Source organism: Scyliorhinus canicula, chromosome 6 (genome assembly GCF_902713615.1).
Source record: "Scyliorhinus canicula chromosome 6, sScyCan1.1, whole genome shotgun sequence".
Classification (NCBI taxonomy): domain Eukaryota; kingdom Metazoa; phylum Chordata; class Chondrichthyes; order Carcharhiniformes; family Scyliorhinidae; genus Scyliorhinus; species Scyliorhinus canicula.
In genome coordinates, this window is record NC_052151.1 from 152,473,737 (window position 1) to 152,486,387 (window position 12,651).

General features: G+C 46.7%; 1 protein-coding gene across 1 annotated transcript in view; it reads left to right on the forward strand.

Annotated features, from left to right (window-relative positions):
* The window catches only part of kidins220b (kinase D-interacting substrate 220b), a 241,804-nt gene that overhangs the window by 113,016 nt on the left and 116,137 nt on the right, over positions 1-12,651 (forward strand).

Here is a 12,651-nt window from a genome sequence, read left to right on the forward strand (position 1 = left end):
GATGTAACTCAGGTGTATCCCTCTGACTCCATGCTATCTGTTTTTCCCTCAGCCTGTTTAACCCCTAAATTGCCTGCTACGTCTTCGATCCCATTTCTGGACTTAATTTCCTAATATCTCCTACTTGTAACAATATATAGAATTTGTACATATATACACTAATGAGAACTGTCCGGTGCAAACACTGAAACCATATATTTTGAGGTGGTTGCCCTTATCTGAATCATTACAACAGTTTGCATAAATTAGGAGGCTAAAAATGGGGAACCCAAAAGTGGAGGAAGCTAAACATGCTTCCGGGTAAGACTATCCTCCTTGCCATAACAAATAAAAGGGGTAGTCAGTGATTCTCCGAAGATTCAAACCAGTGCAGCGAGGTTATTGAAGAGGCAAATAGAATAGCTCTACTGCACTAGTGATCCAGTATAGAACTGTCAGCCAGAAAAATTAAAACCAATTGCTCCTGTTTATTTTCATCACAAAAAGGGACAAAGCACAAAGTTCTCAAGGCTACGTCGCACACCTGACCTCTCCCTGTCTTTTTTTGTGTTTGGAAGTCTCTGCTTTTTGGTTTCGATATCCGGTCTGCCTATATACTTCTTACATATTTCCCAATGTACACATTGGTTGATATATCTGATACATTGTTTTATTCCTTACATATGGATGAAAAGTCCTCCAAGTGAGGTCTGAACAAAGCATGCTAAGAAACAACTTGTCTCCTCCCGCCTGATATCAAGCAGATTTTTTCAAACCTGTTCTTTGTGTCAAAAACCCCGCTGATGTTAAATGCGAGGGTATCCACAACCCATAAGGGTAACTTGGAACACTGGTTCTTAGTGGTGTATATTTTCAAATTGGTATACTGTGAGAAAAGATATGTAAACCAGGGAGGAATAGTCCAGTCGTTTTGTGATCAATTAATAAAGAACATACGGCAGGAGGGCTATAAATACACTACAACAGTACACTTAACTACACAGATGGCTGTACAGGCTGTACATGAAGTTACTGCTTTTTCCTAACTACCTCCGTTCTCTGTTTTCTGACTTCTGAGACGCCCCTTGTTCCCAAACAACATTCCTTATTATGTAACTTTTGTGATCTAAATCCAGCAGATTATCACCATGCACAGGTTATTTGTCCACGTTTGGGAAAACCGGCTTCAGTTTCAGCGAAGGTGTAATCATCTTAGTTTGAGTTTTGGTTTTTAACTGGCTGCCCCTTTAGAACAAAGAACAATACAGCACAGGAACAGGCCCTTTGGCCCTCCAAGTCTGCGCCGATCACGTGTCCTATCTAGACCAACCGCCTGTACCGTTTTATACCCCGTTTGTTCATGTGCTAATCCAGATAAGTCTTAAAGGTCACTAATGTATCTGCCTCAACCACCTCACTTGGCAGTGCATTCCAGGCCACCACCACCCTCTGTGTAAAAAAAAAAACTATCCCCGCACATCTCCACTGAACCTTTCCCCCTCACTTTGAACTTGTGTCCCCTTGTAATTGTCATTTCCGCCCTGGGAAAAGGCCTCCTACTGTTCACCATATCTATACCCCAATAATTTTATAAACTTCTCTCAGATCACCCCTCAGCCTCCGTCTCTCTAGGGAGAACAATCCCAGTTTATTCAATCTCTCCTCATAGCTAATATGCCCGACATTTGGAATACTGGATTGGATTTTGATTGTCACATGTACCATGGTACAGTGAAAAGTATTTTTCTGAGAGCAGCTCAACAGATCATTAAGTACATGAAAAGTATAGAACTGTCAGCCAGAAAAATTAAAACCAATTGCTCCTGTTTATTTTCATCACAAAAAGGGACAAAGCACAAAGTTCTCAAGGCTACGTCGCACACCTGACCTCTCCCTGTCTTTTTTTGAAGTCTCTGCTTTTTGGTTTCGATATCCGGTCTGCCTACATACTTCTTACATATTTCCCAATGTACACATTGGTTGATATATCTGATACATTGTTTTATTCCTTACATATGGATGAAAAGTCCTCCAAGTGAGGCCCAATACCCTTCATACCAGGCAACATCCTGGTAAACCTTTTCTGTACCCTCTCCAAAGCCTCCATGTCCTTCTGGTAGTGCAGTGACCAGAATTGGACACAGTACACCGCCCGCTGCCTGGGAAAGTGGGTAGCATAATAAAGACACCTCCCACTTGGCTTACTCACTCTTCCAACTTTTTCCATCGGGCAGGAGGTTAAAAAGTCTGAGAACACGCACGAACAGACTCAAAAACAGCTTCTTCCCCGCTGTTGCCAGACTCCTAAACGACCGTCTTATGGCCTGACCTCATTAAAACTACACCCCTGTATGCTTCATCTGATGCCGGTGTTATGTAGTTGCATTGTGTACCTTGTGTTACCCTATTATGTATTTCCATTTATTTCCTATTCTTTTCATGTACTTAATGATCTGTTGAGCTGCTCTCAGAAAAATACTTTTCACTGTACCATGGTACATGTGACAATCAAAATACAATCCAGTATTCCAAATGACGTCTAACCAACGTTCTATATAATTGTAACATAATTTTCGAGCATTTATACTCAACACCCCATCCTATGAAAGAAAGCATGCCATATGCTTTCTTGACCACCATTTCCACCTGTGCTGCCACTTTTAAGGATCTGTGGACCTGCACACCCAGATCTCTGTCTCTCTTTGCTCCTGATGGTTCCGCCATTTATTTTGTAGCTCCCACCTGAATTGGATCTACCAAAATGCATCACCTCGCGTTTGTCCGGGTTAAATTCCGTCTGCCATTTCTCTGCCCAATTTTGCCATCTATCTATATCCTGATGTATTCTCTGACAATCTTCATCACTATCTGCAACTCCTGCAATCTTAGTATCATCCGTAAACTTACTAATCAGACCCGCTACATTTTTTTCTAAGTCATTTATATATATTCCAACTTGTTTTCACGGGAGACCGTTTTCTACAGCTGGGTGTGGCTGCGATGATGGCTGCCTCGACTGAACCCGTTTCTCCAGTTATCGTGCTATGGATATATCATTCTTTCCCTTTGATGTTACCCACCCTGTGGACCCGACTGTTTTGCATATAAGTGCCAATTCCCTTATCCCTCCACTTTCTTCTATACCCCATTGTTTTTCCCCATGTCACGTAGGTAATACTTGCTTTTCTCACTGGTATGCTAATTCACCTATCAAAAGCCCCCTTCAAACAACTTCCCTTATAATTTCCCTATTTTATTTTATCCTCATTTCATTTTTTAAAATCTTAATATTCCCCAATTATTAACACCTTGAAGGAGTTGTCAACGTAGAATGACTGACCACTATCTCCGCCAACACAATCCTATTTCTGATTTTTGTAATCATTTTGCTGCTCAATAACACTACCCCATTTGTTTCTCTCGACTGCTGATTGTTTCAACCCAACCCAAGTCAAATCTCCACGAGCCATAGATGGGATGAGCAATGTCCATCTTGTTAAAACTATGTTTTAGTTTTATTTAATTATGGTTCTAAAGTTTAATTGGAGCAAGGTTAGTTTTAAAAATCCACTGTCTGTGGGTTAGTATTAAGTGGCAGAGATTCCACAACAAAGAGATTGGTATTTCAATTCTATAATTCACAGAAGCCACCCAATTTGATTCTAAGTAATCTGTTTAATTGCCGTAAAATGTGATAATCATTGTGAAGAAAGATTAAAGTTCATTAAATTGTCAGTGATACTTAATACAATTGTTTCAGTCTGAAATGAACAGAAGATTTAAAATACTATATAACTGACAACTTGAAATTGATGTTAATAGAAATAGATACTGCTTGTTGCATTTTAGATGTTCTAAGCAGCTGCCCATTTTACAGAGGGGCATTTTAAGGACAAGAGACTCTCTTCAAATCTGAGAATTTGACACACTCATATTTGAATATTATCCACTGGAAATGGAATCCAGGGTTTTTAGTTTCAGATATATTTCCCCATGCACTGTGTACCTTTCAGTATTTCACCTAAATGACCAGTATTTATCTGAGATTTGTCAGTAAGTGGCAATAGGCTAAGACACAAGTCAAACCTCAATGTTGGCCTGATATTTGCACATGAAAACTTCCAGCAAGAGTTACCAAATACTGGGGAGTGAGATTCTTCACTGATTTCCTCCCACTCACCCCCACGCACCCCAAATCTCTAGCCTGGTAATGATACAATCGATGGTGAGCTTGCTGATACCTCACCAGAGATCAACCATCTTATTTTGGCTCTAACCTAGGGCTTTCCTCATTTGTATATCCTAACTACTTAATGGATATAAACTCTTGAGGTAGTGTAACAGCAGTTGTCTAATTCTGGTGCTGAATTGGGTGTTATGTAATAGTTAGAACATAGAACAGTACAGCACAGAACAGGCCCTTCGGCCCTCGATGTTGTGCCAAGCCATGATCACCCTACTCAAACCCACGTATCCACCCTATACCCGTAACCCAATAACCCCCCCCTTAACCTTACTTTTTAGGACACTACGGGCAATTTAGCATGGCCAATCCACCTAACCCGCACATCTTTGGACTGTGGGAGGAAACCGGAGCACCTGGAGGAAACCCACGCACACACGGGGAGGACGTGCAGACTCCGCACAGACAGTGACCCAGCCGGGAATCGAACCTGGGACCCTGGAGCTGTGAAGCATTTATGCTAACCACCATGCTACCGTGCTGCCCCTTATTCTAGTTATTCTAGTTGATTTTATGAGGATGGGTTAAAACAAAAATTGAATTCTGTTGGGTTATACCTCCTTGGGCATCGACAGGTCCCATAATCTGAGATGCAGGGCAGGTTCGATCACTGTTTGAAAAAAGGCACTACAGGACAATTAACTAGTGTAGTGTTTAGGAAGCAATTGAAATTTCTTCACTTTCTTTACACATGGACAATGAGATGATCTAAAAAGTACGTGATGAATACAATAGGAAATAATATGTTGCACTCCCAAAAGTCACTTGGTAGCAATTTTAACAATCATGTTTTTTAAAAAAAATATTTTTACTGGTATTTCTCATTTATAAAAAGTTGTATATCTACATTTATCTTGCCCGCACTAATTTATTTTATTGTACAGAGGTTTATTTTGTCATTCATTTAACTATGTACATTTCGCTGCCCTCTGGATTGGTCTGTAGTTGTTCACCCCACCCCCCTTCCCCATTGTCGTTCCCCCCCACCGATTGCGCAGTCCTTTGGCTCCTCATCTATCTTGGATTTTTATTCTTACCTTCCATCTCGCTGTTGGCCTCGAACAGCTTTTGCAATAGGCCGACAAACTGCCCCCAAGTATCCAGGAAGCCTTCCTCTGACCCTCGGATGGCATACTTAATCTTCTCCAGGTGGAGAAATTCCGAGAGGTCAGTGAGCCGGTCTGCAGCTTTGTGTGGTGCTGCCGATTGCCAGCCGAGCAGGATTCTCCAGCTTGCGATTAGGGAAGCGAAAGCAAGGGCATTAGCCCCCTTCCCCATATGTAGCTCTGGCTGCTCCAATAGCCTGAAGATTGCCACTATTGGGCATGGCTTTGCCCTCACCCCCACAACCTTGGACATTGCCTTGGAGAAGGCTGTCCAGCAAGTCTGGGACAAGCCCAAAACATGTGGGTGTGGTTGGCCGGGCCCCTCTGGCACTGTTCACATTTATCCTCCACCTCCGGGAAGAACCTTCTCATTAGGGTTCTGGTCAGGTGCGCTCTGTGCACCAGTTTGAGCTACATTAGGCTTAGCCTTGCGCAGGAGGAGGTGGAGTTCGCTCAGTGCTTCGCTCCAGTCCCCATCCTACCCATGTCCCCAGTTCGTCCTCCCATTTATGCCTGGTTTCATCCAGTGGTGTTTGAGCTGTGTCCAGTAGCTGTCCGTATATTTTCCCACATAGCCCCCCCCCCCCCCCCCCCCTTTCTCGCTGCTTGTGCCTATCAGGTCCTCTGTTAGTGTGGTTTCTGGGGCCCCGGGGTACCCTATTGTCTTTGTGGAGGAAGAGTTTTATTTGGAGGTGTCTCATTTCCTGTCCTTTTGCTAGTTTTTACTTCCTCGTCAGTTCATCCAGTATCGCCAGTCTGCTCCCCATGTAGAAGTTCCCAACCTCAGTGTGCCCCCGTCCCATCTTTTGAAGACTGTATCTAACATGGCTGGGGGGAAATCTGTGATTGCCGCAGATGGGGGAGCCATGGAGGACTTTTTAATTATCCAGAAGTGTTGTCTCAACTGGGTCCACATCCATGATCTCAGCATGGCAACGACCACTGTGCTCGTTGTATGTCTTGCTGAGGAGGATGGGGGTGCTGCTGTAGCCAGGGCCCAGACGGTCGTTCCTTTACAGGATGCCTCTTCCATTCGTACCCCATCAGTGTTGTGTTCTTGTACTCATCCCCTCACTCTGCCGTTGCTGGCCAGTGGCAGTATTGTAGGTTTGGTACGGCCAAGCCCCCTTTGATTTTCCTTCTTTGCAGTTTGGGAATGCTTGGGTTCTGGACCCCCCCCCCCCCCCCCCCCCCCCCCCCCACCCACCCACACACACACACACACACACAACGCCACGCTTAGACTGTCTACATTTTGGAAAAATACCTTGGGGATGAAGATCGGTATGGATCTAAACAAGAAGAGGAACCTTGGCAGTACGTTCATCTTGATTGTCTGCACTCCCCCAGCCAGGGAGAGTGGGAGTGAGCCCCACCTTTGAAGGGCTTTTCTTACTTCCTCCACTAGGCTGACCAGGTTCCACTTGTGGATCTGTGTCCAGTCTCTGGCTATCTGGATCTTCAGGTAACGGAATCTGTTTTGGGCCGTTTTAAACAGGAGCCCTCCAGCTCTGTCCCTCCCCTTTCTGGGTTCAGTGGGAATGCCTCGCATTTGCCCAGGTTAAGTTTGTAGCCCGAGAAGGTTCCAAACTCTCTCAGTATTTGCAGTATTGCCTTCAGTCCCTCCTGTGGCTTCAAGACGTAGAGCAGCAGATCATCTATAAAAGAGTGAAACTCTGTGCTCTCTGTCTTCTCTCCGGATTCCCTTCCAGCTTTTCGAGTCCTGCAGGGCTATTGCCAGGGGTTCGATCGCTAGCGCGAACAAGAGTGGGGACAGGGGGCAGCCCTGTCTTCTTTCTCTCTGTAGCTGGAAATATTCAGAGCTGCTGGTGGTAGTTCAGACACTCGCTTTGGGAGCGTTGTACAGGAGCCTCACCCAGGCGGTGAACCCCGCACCTAGCCCAAACCATTCCAGTACCTCGAGGAAGTAGTTTCATTCGACTCTGTCGAAAGCCTTTTCTGCGTCCAGGGAGACAATCACTTCTGGTGTTCTTTCCCCGGGAGAGGGGGGGGGGGTGTCATTATTACATTCAGCAACCGCCTGATGTTCGCTGTGAGCTGCCTACCCTTGACAAAGCCCGTTTGGTCCTCTGCAACTACCTCTGATACACAGCCCTCCAGCCTTTTAGCCAGGACCTTGTGCAAGTATTTTCACATCCACGTTCAGCAGTGAAATAGGTCTGTATGATCCACATTCCGTCAGGTCATTATCTCTTTTGAATATCAGTGAAATTGTGGCCTGCGCCAGCATGGGGGGCAGGGTACCCCCTGCCAGTGAGTCCACGAACATGTCCCTTAGGTGTGGGGCCAGGACTGGTGCAAATGTTTTGTAGAAGTCCGTCGGGTCCCGGTGCCTTCCCCGCCTGCATGAAACTGATGTTCTCCATGATTTCCCCGGTCTATTGGCGCTTTCTGCTCCCTGCGTCTGTCTTCCCCCACAACTGGTAGTTCCAGACTGTCTAGGAACTATTTCCATTGAGGGGCTCGGAGGTGTACAGTCCCTGGTAGAAGGTCTCAAATGCCCGTTTGACCTTCTTTGGTTATGTTACCAGTCTGCCTCTGCTGTCCTTTACCTGCGCTATATCCCTCGTGGCTGCCTGCTTTCTCAGCTGGTGAGCCAGTAGGTGGCCAGCCATGTCTCCATATTCGTAGAAGGTCTCCTGCTTTTCTAGTGGATAGCAGGTTAAAGTCCATTTGCAGCTTTTTCTTCTCCGCCAGCAGCTCTACGGTCAGGGCCTCGGAGTATTTTCTGTCGACTTCCAGAATGGAGTACCTGGCCACACTCTCCCTATCTCTGCTTGCCTTGTAGGCTCTGATCTCTCCTCTAATCACGGCCTTCAGTGCCTCCCAGAATGTGGAGTGTGAGACCTCCCCCTTTTGGTTCTTACTCTGGCTTGCAATGTTTTTGACAGCAGACCTTGTCGACCAGGAGGTCCGTGTCCAGCCTCCAGTGCCCCTTCCAGGACACCGCTGACCATGATGTACTGCCCCCCCACAAACCTCATCCTCTTGCTAATTAATATTGCTATCTCCCCCCCCCCCCCCCCCCCCCCCCCAAGCCCTCGTCGCGTAGCATGAGTGGCAGGTCTGTCCCACCCACCCCTTCCTTACCAGCAGTCGGTCCTTCTCCCTCAGGTGCGTCTCTTGTAGATAGATTATGTCTGCTTTTAGGTGGCCGAAGACTCTGGATCTTTTCCTGGGCCGTTGAGTCCCCTTACATTCCAGGCAACAATCCCGGTGGGGGGTTTCTGACCCACCCCCGGGTCCTGCAGGATCACCCATAGTTACCTGGTGGACGCATCCGTTTGTTAGGTGGCCGTCCAAAATGGCCACGGACGCCGCTCTCCCCACGAGGTCGGGCCCAGCGCTCGAGGGTTTGCCTTTGTCCAGGGGGCATCCATCATGGCCGCCAGCTATGTGTACGCCACGTGGATGTGCCCCTGCACTGGGGTTTCCCTTCACCCTCAAGTCCTCCCGAGTGGCTGTTTGCGGCACCATCTTGGTTCCTCACCCTGCTCCATGCTTGCTGAGTCCTGTGTCTGTACTGCTTCTCTACCTCCCCTTTCCCTTTGCTTCTCTTTTGTTCTGCGCTCTTCACCCCCCCCCCACCCCGATTCCTCGCCCCATCCCCTAGTCCCTGTCCCTCTATCCCCACCCTGTGATCCCCCCTCCCGTGCCAGGCACTCCCTCCGCTGAGTGGCGCGCTGTGGCCCTCCTTCCTGCTCTCCAGTGTTGGCCCTCCTCGCTAGCACGGTGGCCCCCTCGCAGTACTTGCCCAGCTCTGGCCCTGTTTTACTTTTGTCTTACTGGCCCTTGTCCGTTTTTCTCACCCTCACTTCCCTTGCTCCGCTCCCCCACATCGCATTGAGAGTGGAGACAAGCTCGGGAACGAGGCAGCACGGTCCCGCGCAAAACACGTGCACAATTCATAGAACATAGAACGATACAGCGCAGTACAGGCCCTTCGGCCCTCGATGTTGCACCGACATGGAAAAAATCTAAAGGCCATCTAACCTACACTATGCCCTTATCATCCATATGCTTATCCAATAAATTTTTAAATGCCCTCAATGTTGGCGAGTTCACTACTGTTGCAGGTAGGGCATTCCACGGCCTCACCACTCTTTGCGTAAAAAACCCACCTCTGACCTCTGTCCTATATCTATTACCCCTCAATTTAAGGCTATGTCCCCTCGTGCTAGCCACCTCCATCCGCGGGAGAAGGCTCTCGCTGTCCACCCTATCTAACCCTCTGATCATTTTGTATGCCTCTATTAAGTCACCTCTTAACCTTCTCTCTAACGAAAACAACCTCAAGTCCATCAGCCTTTCCTCATAAGATTTTCCCTCCATACCAGGCAACATCCTGGTAAATCTCCTCTGCACCCGTTCCAAAGCTTCCACGTCCTTCCTATAATGAGGCGACCAGAACTGTACGCAATACTCCAAATGCGGCCGTACTAGAGTTTTGTACAACTGCAACATGACCTCATGGCTCCGGAACTCAATCCCTCTACCAATAAAGGCCAACACACCATAGGCCTTCTTCACAACCCTATCAACCTGGGTGGCAACTTTCAGGGATCTATGTACAAAATCTTGTACAAGATCTTATTGTCTCAGTTTGCGGTCTGTCCTCTGCTCTTTGTTCCGATTCTTCCTTTCTTTTCCGTCCCCATGGCTTTCATTGCGGTTGCGGCTGTTCCTACCCTAGTTTGTTTGATCTAACAAACCCATCAGCCTTCCCTGGGGTGTTAAAATACAGCTCCTTCCCCTAAATGTTACCCAGAGTCTGGCCGGGAATAACATCCCAAATCGCAACCATGCTTTTGTAGAGAGCTGGTTTTGCCCTATTGAACTCTGCCCTTCTTTTGGCAGGTCTGCCCCAATGTCCTGATACACCCTTGTGTTCTTCCCTTCTCATGTGGTTGATTGTGTCTGCTGGGCCCACTTTAGGATTTTCTCCTGGTCTTGGAACCGGTGCAGCTTTGCGAAAATTGCTCTGGGCTGCTCCCCGGCTTTGGGCTATGGTCGAAGCGACCTGTGCGCCCTGTCTATTTCTGGAGGGTTTGGAAATCCAATCCTTCCCTTCCCACTAGCTTGCCCAGCATTTGGGTGATGTAGCCTGTTTGGTCTCTGCCCTCTAACCCCTCTGGCACCCTCGCTAGTCTAACGTTCTGCCATCTGGACCTATTTGCCTTGGCGTTGACTTTCCCTCTTAGGCTCCCTTGGGATGTTATCAACCTTTTCACCTCTGTTTCCAGAGCTACCATCCTGTTGCTCTGGTCCATGGTGGCCCTCTCCAACTCCAGAATCGGTTTCTCTTGTACCTCCTCCTTTCTTCCCAGGCCTTCAATGGTCTGCTGCATTTTGTCCGTTGTCTCCGCCAGCATCTCCTTCATCATTGCATGGAGCTCCGTCCTAATCGCCTCCTTTATTGTGTTTAGCTCCCTTTTTAGCATGCGTCTCCACTCTTCTCCCTGTGCCATGTTTTTTACCACCTGTATACCCCCACTCAAAAAAGAAATAGTAAGGGAAGGGAGGATTTACCTGAAGTCACAGCTCTCTCTTGTTCCCTATCTGAGATTTCCCTCAATACATGAAAAATACATCCATTGCCCTCATTAACAGCTTATGACCTCATGGGATAGGTTTGAGTTTGCTGCCAGACATAAAACCATTGCAGGTTGGCCACCTGTTATGAAAATCATCCAATTATTTCAACCAAAATAAAAATTGGGCAGGTGACTGATCCACACCTACATGCACAGGTGGATATGTCTCTGCCTTCCTTCAGTTCAGCAAAACCTGAAATTGTTTTAATAAACTCCTGGCAGCATACATATGTATAAAATATTTTCAACGTCTGAACTTTGAAAGCAACCTGACTGAGGAGCTGATGATCACACATGAGTACATGAGATCAGTCTGGTCCTGAGCCAAGATAATGCAGTGCAGCTATGACACTGACATATATGTGACAATCTGTACAATTGTCCACTCGTGTCCAAACAATAAAAAGCAGACCAAGTCAAACCAGGATAATTATTGTCCCACCAACTATAAGCAAATGCTGAAGGAGGTCATCGGTCATGCAATCTAGCAACACCTACTCTGCAATTTCATGCTCACTGATGCTCAGATCTAGTCAAAACAGGGGCTGTTTTAGCTCGCAAGGCTAAATCGCTGGCTTTTAAAGCAGGCTGGCAGCACGGTTCAATTCCCGTACCAGCCTCCCCGGACAGGCGCCGGAATGTGGCGACTAGGGGCTTTTCACAGTAACTTCATTGAAGGTTACTTGTGACAATAAGCGATTATTATTATTATTATTATTATTATTAATAATAAATAATTCCAATCCTGACCCTTATGCGGAGAGGAGGTAATTTATGATTCAGCTGAACTTGGCTGAGCCAAGGAATCTGCCTCGAGGAACTCTGGGAGCAATGTCCTGGGTCTATGGCATTTAGCCTCACGGAACCATGAAAATGTTCCCGTAGTCAACGATGACCTCAATCACAGGAACATTTTCTGATTAACCCTCAGTGATCTATTTTCCTGGTGCTGCTGATCCTTGGTTCTGCATTACAAGCCAGCTGTTTAGCCCACTGTGCTAAACTAGCCCCTGGCATGAGGGATAGGCATATGCAGCTTTAAAGTGTGATTCGCATTCTGAGAACAATTGTGTTTGAACTTTGTAACTGAATTAATCTTGTGTTAACAGTCCAGTAATTCCATGGAAAGATTATTGCCAAATAGCAATAGTGTAGCACAGTGGTTAGCACAGTTGCTTCACAGCTCCAGGGTCCCTGGTTCGATTCCCGGCTTGGGTCACTGTGCGGAATCTGCACGTTCTCCCCGTGTCTGCGTGGGTTTCTTCGGGTGCTCCGGTTTCCTCCCACAGTCCGAAGATGTGCAGGTTCGGTGGATCGGCCATGCTAAATTGCCTTTAGTATCCAAAAAGGTTGGGTGGGTTACTGGGTTACGGGGATAGGATGGAGGTGTGAGCTTGAGTATGGTGCTCTTTGCAAGGACTGGTGCAGACTCAATGGGCTGAATGGCTTCCTGCACTGTAAATTCTATGAAAGGAAGTTCATTTCTTGTGGCACTGAAGCTTCTTCTATAGACTTCTCGCAGACATCAAAATGTTAATATTGTTCCTGGACTGTTATCAAAATCATTACCGTGGATGCAATGCTCTTTTGATTTAATCAAGGCATAGCCAGGTCTTTCTGCTGTCTCTAATCAATTTTTATTCTGTATATTGAGCTGGAAGCTTCTAGCTTTGTTTTAAAGTTGCAATGGGTCTTATTTATGGTTCCA